Raw genomic sequence first — 7,489 nt, 5'->3', positions numbered from 1 at the left:
TCGACACATTTCGACAAATGATTGTATATCATTCACCTCTTTACATATTATCACGTTTTCGTATAAGCGCAGCCTCATCAAAAGTAGAAATTTAATAAAAGACAAAAGTGTCTTTCATAAATTTCCCATATTCAATCCCCTCTTCTGCTTAGAATTTGGTATTGTAATATTCATAGAATTTGGAGAGGGAAGTTCTCACTTTGTTAACTTGATGACAGCGGCCCAGGGACATAATATTTTCAAACGAAATGAGATGAACATTTGAAATGTCACCATTTATTATCTTTATCTATGCTCACCCTGTCGACTTCAACCGACACGTACAAGACCATCTCTCCGTGGGCTTTTAGCAAAATTATTAATGTTGACTATAAAAATTCTCAGCAATTTTGTCTTTTTTTCTGGTGAGCAATCGTATTGCAATGAAGGCAACGAACTTTTTTGAATTGTTTTGAAATAATGATGATAGAATAGGATTAAACAGCCTCAATGGTAGCGGGGAGAAATTACCTCTTTTAAACCTTAATTATTGATAATGTTCCTTCTAAATGTGCGGGAGTATGATAAAAACTTCACAAATGTGTGGGACCCGAATCAGAAAGAAGCGAACACAGGAACATAAGTAGAATCACTAAAAATATCTAGGGAAGTCAGGGAATTGGTGCGACTAGAAATGCCGGTCGAAGTCAGTGGGAAGGCGATTGAGGATTACAGCCTTATTAAAGTCCATTCACTGCCCATATGTCACACGGGCTTTACACAAAGGTGCCTTATCCTCTTTTCTGGAAATTTTCCAAAAATATGAGCGCTGTAAATCCCACGCATGCAATAACGAGATGGTAACTCTTGAGTTCAGGGGGCAGCCCTGCTGATAAGGAGGTGTAATGACCATAATAATAATTATATTGTCAGGGGACGTCACACTGCCTCCTAAAAGAACTATTGTGCCCCTTTACTGGTATACCTATACCTATAAACTATAGTATGTCGTTTAAACTTATAACTGACAGAAAATTTAATATGTTCCCTAGTTCCAAGTGTTTCAACTTCGAATTTGGTATTAAGTAGTCTTCCAGGTGACTGAACCTATTTTGCAGTGTCGGACGCTGTCCCGGAACATGGGTGGAGGTTTCATCAGAATCTACAAACAGCTGTGACCCCCAAATGCAGTGACCAGTGAGCACTCCCCACTAAGATCCGGAGGGTCTTCTTGGTGAGATTTAAACAATCTTCCGGGCGGTTGGGTTCGTATCCTCATATGACCACCCTGGAGTGTTCCATTCCTGGCAATTTCCTCCTAAGCCTTCCTGAGCCGTTCCTTTTCGTTTTTTAGCGTAGTAGCCATTAACCCATTAACGGCTCCACAGAATGGTTTTGGTCCGCTGCTTCAACGCCATATTTCCGCGTAAAATATGTTGGTATGCTTACCCATTGGTTCAAAGTTAATTTTTTTTCCTTATAATGCAGCGCCTGCTCCCTCTGCTGGTTGCTGGTTTAATCCATAGATTAATGCTACCTTCCTCCAGTTTGCTCCGTTGTTCTAATGTGTTTCAGACTTTTTATCGAAGTGAAACCTTGTTGTCATCTCTTGGTATCAGTAATTTGACATGCCGTCTAGAAAGAATATCAATTTTCCTTCCATTAAGGGAGCTTCCCGCCTCATTGATACTATCGGATATTCTGAAGATCGCCTTCCTTGCCTGCATCTGTATGTGCATATGGAGAGGAGTCCACCCCATAAGGACTTCTAGGGACGCCGTTCTCATTTTTCCACTGATACACACACAAGCTAGTCTTTGAAGTTGGCGTAACTCCTTGGCTGTTGTGCTGAGTTGAGTTCGGTCTGCCCAGATTATCCGCACCATAAGTAACCATCGGCCTTACTATAGCAGTGTATATCCAGCGTAGCATTTTTGGAGTGTATTTCCTTGATAGCATAGCCAGGGTAAAACTGTACACGGCCATGAGAGAATTCGGTATCCCGACGGAATTAATAAGACTGACTAGGCTGACCCTGACCAATGTGCGAGGCCAGATAAAAGCAGCAGGATCACTCTCAAGACCATTCGACATCAACAACGGTCTACGACAAGGGGATGCGCTATCATGCGTCCTCTTTAACCTGGCCCTCGAGAAGGTGATCCGTGATGCTGAGGTGAATGCAAGAGGTACGATCCTCTTCAAGTCCACCCAACTACTGGCCTATGCTGACGATATCGACATCATGGGAAGAACCACCCGAGACGTTCAAACTGCCTTCATCCAGATCGAGCAGGCGGCGCGAGATCTTGGGCTGCACATCAATGAAGGCAAGACAAAATACATGGTGGCAACGTCAGCACCGAAGACGAATCAACCAACAACATCAAACCGCACTGGTCAAACACAAGCACGAACAAGAATAAGGATAGGGGAATACAACTTTGAGACCGTTGACAATTTCTCCTATCTAGGGTCGAAAATCACAACCGATAACAACTACGATGATGAAATCCGCGCACGGTTGTTGTCAGCCAACAGAGCCTACTTCAGCTTACAAAGACTGTTCCGCTCGAAACGTCTCACCATAGGGTCAAAGCTCTTACTGTACAAGACTATGATCTTGCCAGTCCTCATGTATTCCTCGGAAACTTGGGTTCTTAGCAAGAAAAATTGCGAACTCTTGGCCGCGTTCGAGAGAAGAATCCTCCGAAGAATTTTTGGCCCCCTACATGAGGATGGACGATTCCGTAGCCTACACAATGACGAAATCTATGGGCGATACCATGACCGTCAGGTTGTGGATAAAATCCGGCTCAATAGGTTACGGTGGGCGGGTCACTTAATCCGTATGGATGAAGATGATCCCACCCGGAAAGTCTATAAGGGCAATATCTATGGTAGGAAAAGAAGACGAGGCAGACCCTGCCTAAGATGGAGCGATGGCGTGGGCCAGGACGCCAGACAGCTTTTAGGGATATCGAATTGGTGGACCTCGGCGCAAAACCGGGATGTATGGAGTTCCTTATTAAGGCAGGCCTAGACCGGATACCGGTTGTTGCGCCGGTGATGATGATGATGATTTCCTTTTTTAAGGTTTTTTGTGAAACAAAACCTTATTAAAATCGGTTCAATATCTTTTGGGCGGACGTCCGTCGTTCTGTCGGTCACATCCGATTTACTCGCAAACGGCTGATTGTGACGAAATTGAGAACATGTGGTCAGTGTTTCCCTTTACATGTAGCGAGAGGCATCATTTTGCATTGGGATTATATGCAAAAGGGGGTGTAAATTTTTTTAACAGAATATAGTCATGTAGGGTATCAAATGACAGGGCGATTGCTTTTCAAAACTGATTTTATTTTTGATATTGGGTGAAACACAGTGGAGTGAAATGTGTGCCCCAAATAGGTCTCGTTTTCAGAACCTATCCAACTGAAAAATCTGAAAAAAAATCACAATGGTGCATTTATATGAAATCTAGGCCACATTTCATTCCGATATCTGTGCAAATAAAATTAGTAATAGCATTATACCATGTTTAAGAAATTTACTCGGAAACCCCCCTTAAGTTCATCCTAGAAGTCCAAGATTTGGTAGCAGTATTGGCGATAATATAAGACACAATTGTGGAAAGTTTGAATTCAACTAATGTTAACAAAGTTGTAAAAGATTAAAATTTCACATTTCACGTAAATTTGTTGCTCTCTAAAACGTGTATAACGTCATAACGACATATAATAAATTTATCTGAACAGAGGGTTCCATGGAGAAATTTTACTTTTGCTTTCTTAGCTTCTTTCAGTTATTTGTATATCAGTACATGTATGTACTAATGATGTATGTACTAATGAAGTTTGCGGGTAGTGTCCAATCAGATGGACACGTTGTTGGTATGTTGGTATCAGGGATATTTAATTTACTGCTGAGTATGCTTTTGAGCACGGGATAAAGTAGAGATGGATTAGATCAATTTATATGCCGTACATATATATGTAGTAGTATATGGTAATAGATAATGTTTCTTTAATATGTATTATATACATGTACATACTTCTTTTTTTTATGGATGGAGGTGGAAATCTTAGAAAGACGCTACTGCGCCAGGTTGCAGTAGTGTGTGGGATTCGCACCCACTAAAACCACCCCCACTCTTCCGCCCCTCCCCGCGGGACCACCGTGAAGTATTACTTCGCGGGGGAGGCTCTGGTTCGCTATACCAGCTCGTTCATGTCACGTCTCCGTCGCGTCGCCTTCCGAGCTCGATCCAACTCCAGGAGTTTTGTCTGCACCACGGCTACTGCCTCATTTACCGCCATCCAGTTTTCCTCCGACTTCAGCATCTCTTTCGTCAGGTTCGAGGGCTCGATGTCCGCCCCCAAGGTGCTGTTCAACCTCCTTTTCTGCTACAGAAATCTGGGACAATGGAACATAACGTGCTCCGGGTCCTCGGGTGTAGCACCGCATTCAGGACAGTTGGGAGACTCGTCCAACTCGAAGCGATGCAAGTATTTCTTATAGCCACCGTGTCCCGTAAGGAACTGTGTCAGGTGGTAATTCAATTCTCCGTGCTTTCGGTTGACCCATTTCTCGATACACGGGATCAATGTATGGGTCCACCGGCCCTTGTCGGGGTTATCCCATCGTTGCTGCCACTTGCCACACAACTCTCTCCTGATGGCTTTTCGGAAATCCGTGTTCACCTCGGCTGGATTTGCCTTCCGTTTTTCGTAGAGCCAGTGTGCCTCGCTCGCTAGAAGATCTATAGGGAACATTTCTGCGATGACACACACTGCCTCCGTCGACGCTGTCCTAAATGCGCTGCACACCCTTAGTGCAATTGGCCGGTATGCCGAACTTATCTTCCTCCGGTTGACAGCGTGGTTCAACGCTCCCGCCCAGACAGGGGCCGCGTATAGCAGGATCGACCTCACCACTCCCGCGAGGAGTAGCCTGCGACTATACTTCGGCCCTGCCACGTTAGGCATCATCCTTGCAAGGGATGAGCTGGCATTTGCTGCGTTCTCTCGCGCATAATCCAAGTGTCCCTTGAAACTCAGCTTGGCATTGATCATTACCCCCAGGTATTTGACAACCGATTTTGAGACGATCTCACGATTACCAACCAGGATGGTAACCGTGTTGTTCTTCGTATGGTTGGTAATGAGGACCGCTTCCGTCTTTTCGTCCGCCAGGTCCAACTTGGCCGTTCGCAACCATGACTTGATGGTATGAATGGTTTCTTTTGCATAAAGCTCCACGACCTCGGGATGCTTTGCAATTGCAACTACCGTCAGGTTGTCCGCAAAACCAATCAGCGTTGCCTCCTCCGGCACGCGAAGGCCAAGCACTCCGTCGTGCATTATGTTCCACAGCAGCGGTCCCAATACAGAACCTTGAGGCACACCTGCTGTCACAATGTACTCCTTCGGCCCGTCGTCTGTCTCGTACCAGAGAAGTCTGTCCGAAAAGTAACTCTCGATGAGCCGAGCCAAGTAGCTACACCCAGTTTGACCAAAGCGCCCTTAATCCAGCCCCAGTTGGCTGAGTTAAAAGCATTTTTGACGTCCAGCGTCACCAGAGCACAGCATTTGCCCGTGGCCATTGCATTTCTAGCCAATTCCACGACCTTTGCTACTGCATCGACTGTCGAACGGGCTAGCCGAAACCCATCTTGCCGCTCTGAAAAGGCACCCGCAAGCTCGATGAACGGGAGCAGCCTGTTGTATATCACCCTCTCCAACATCTTCCCCATGGTGCCTAAGAGACAAATAGGGCGATATGAAGAGGGCACGCCGGGTGGTTTTCGGGGCTTCTGTAGCAACACCAGCTTCTGCCTCTTCCACTGGGCGGGAAACACTCCTTCCGCCATGCACGATTCGAATGTGCTTGCGAACTACCTTGGTCTGGCCTTGACCGCCACCTTCAGAGCCCTGTTCGGAATTCCGTCCAATCCCGGAGCCTTGCTGTCCCCAATACGTCTGCAGATTTCCCAAAGTTCCTCTTCGGTAACATCAGGGATCGAGAAGACGTCCTGCTGAGCTGCCAGTTGGGGTTCTCTTTCGTCCTGCTCCTGCTGTGGGAAAAGAGTTGTAATTATTTGCACCAAGAGCCGTGGGCATGTCACTTGAGGTGATTTTTGCCCGCGGATCTTCTTCATTACAACTTGGTTGACTGTACCCCACGGATTCGTATTAGCCTCCATGCAGAGCTTCTGGTAGCATTCCCGCTTGCTTTTCCGAATGGCCTTCTTACTACTTCGCAGATCCCTGCATTCCTCCTCACGCTTCTGGTGCTCCGGCCTTCCCCTTGTCCTGTGGGAAAGTCTCCCCGCTCGGAGACAAAAGGATCTCAAGGCAGCGATCTCCGTGTTCCACCAGTAGTTTGGCCTCTTGCCGTGGTGCAAACGTCGTCGTGGCATCGTAGCGTCGCATGCGTGGGTTACACGTTGAGACAGCTGTGTGACCCTTTCCACCGCTGTTTCATCCGGATCATGGGCTCCCTCCAATGCGGCCAGGAATGTCTCCTCGTCGAAAGCTCCGATAGACCAGCCAACCGCCTCAGCCCTTCCACCTCCGGAGCGTCGTTGACTACTTCCCCGGTTCCCAATGCGGAGGAAGATGGCCTGGTGGTCACTGTGGGTGTAGTGCTCACTCACTTGCCAAACTATCTCCCTCACCAGTGAAGTGGTAACAAATGTCAGGTCAACGATCGAACCCGACCCTCTTCCTCGAAAGGTGGGCACGCATCCAACGTTGGCCAGCACGATGTCCAGCTCCGCAAATGACTCCAACAGAATTTGACCTCTGGTGTTCGTCGACCGGCTTTCCTACTCCAGGGCCCACGCGTTGAAATTGCCCGCAATGATTTTAGGGCTGCGGTCTCTAGCGTCCAACACCAGACTGTCTAACATCTCCTCATATTGTGCTAAGGTTGCACTAGTAGGAGCGTAGCAGCTGTAAATATGGACGCCGCTGACTTTCGCCGTTATAAAACCGGCTGCCGGGGGGGCCATGACTTCCTGAATGGCCTGTCTTTCGCACGCCCAGATTGCGGCGTTGCCAGACGTATCCACCGCCCAAGTCGCACCGCCGTGGTTTCTGTACGGCTCGCAAATAACCGCGACATCGACATTCGACTCTCGAATGGTTTGCGAGAGCAGGTCCTGAGCTGCCTCACAGTGATTGAGATTAATTTGGATCAATCTCATTTGCCTTTGCGGTTCAGCTCCCTCCTATATACCGGACATCTGTTGCTTCCCGCAACATGCCGGTCGTCCACGCCCTCTGTCCCACTACATAGCATACACCGTGGATCTCCGGTGCAATCTTTGATGAGGTCCCCACACTTTCTGCAACTCCTCGACTTATCATGATGGCTAGTGCATCGAGGCATCTGAAGCATCTCTTTAGAGATATTTGCTCCCTGAGCCTGCACACGACCCAACCTACTCTTACCTTGCCCGCGGTAATTAACGTAATAGCTGATTCCGCCGGCAAACTAATAATAA

This window comes from Hermetia illucens, chromosome 1 (assembly GCF_905115235.1).
Source record: "Hermetia illucens chromosome 1, iHerIll2.2.curated.20191125, whole genome shotgun sequence".
NCBI lineage: Eukaryota > Metazoa > Arthropoda > Insecta > Diptera > Stratiomyidae > Hermetia > Hermetia illucens.
This window is presented reverse-complemented; position numbering follows the sequence as displayed.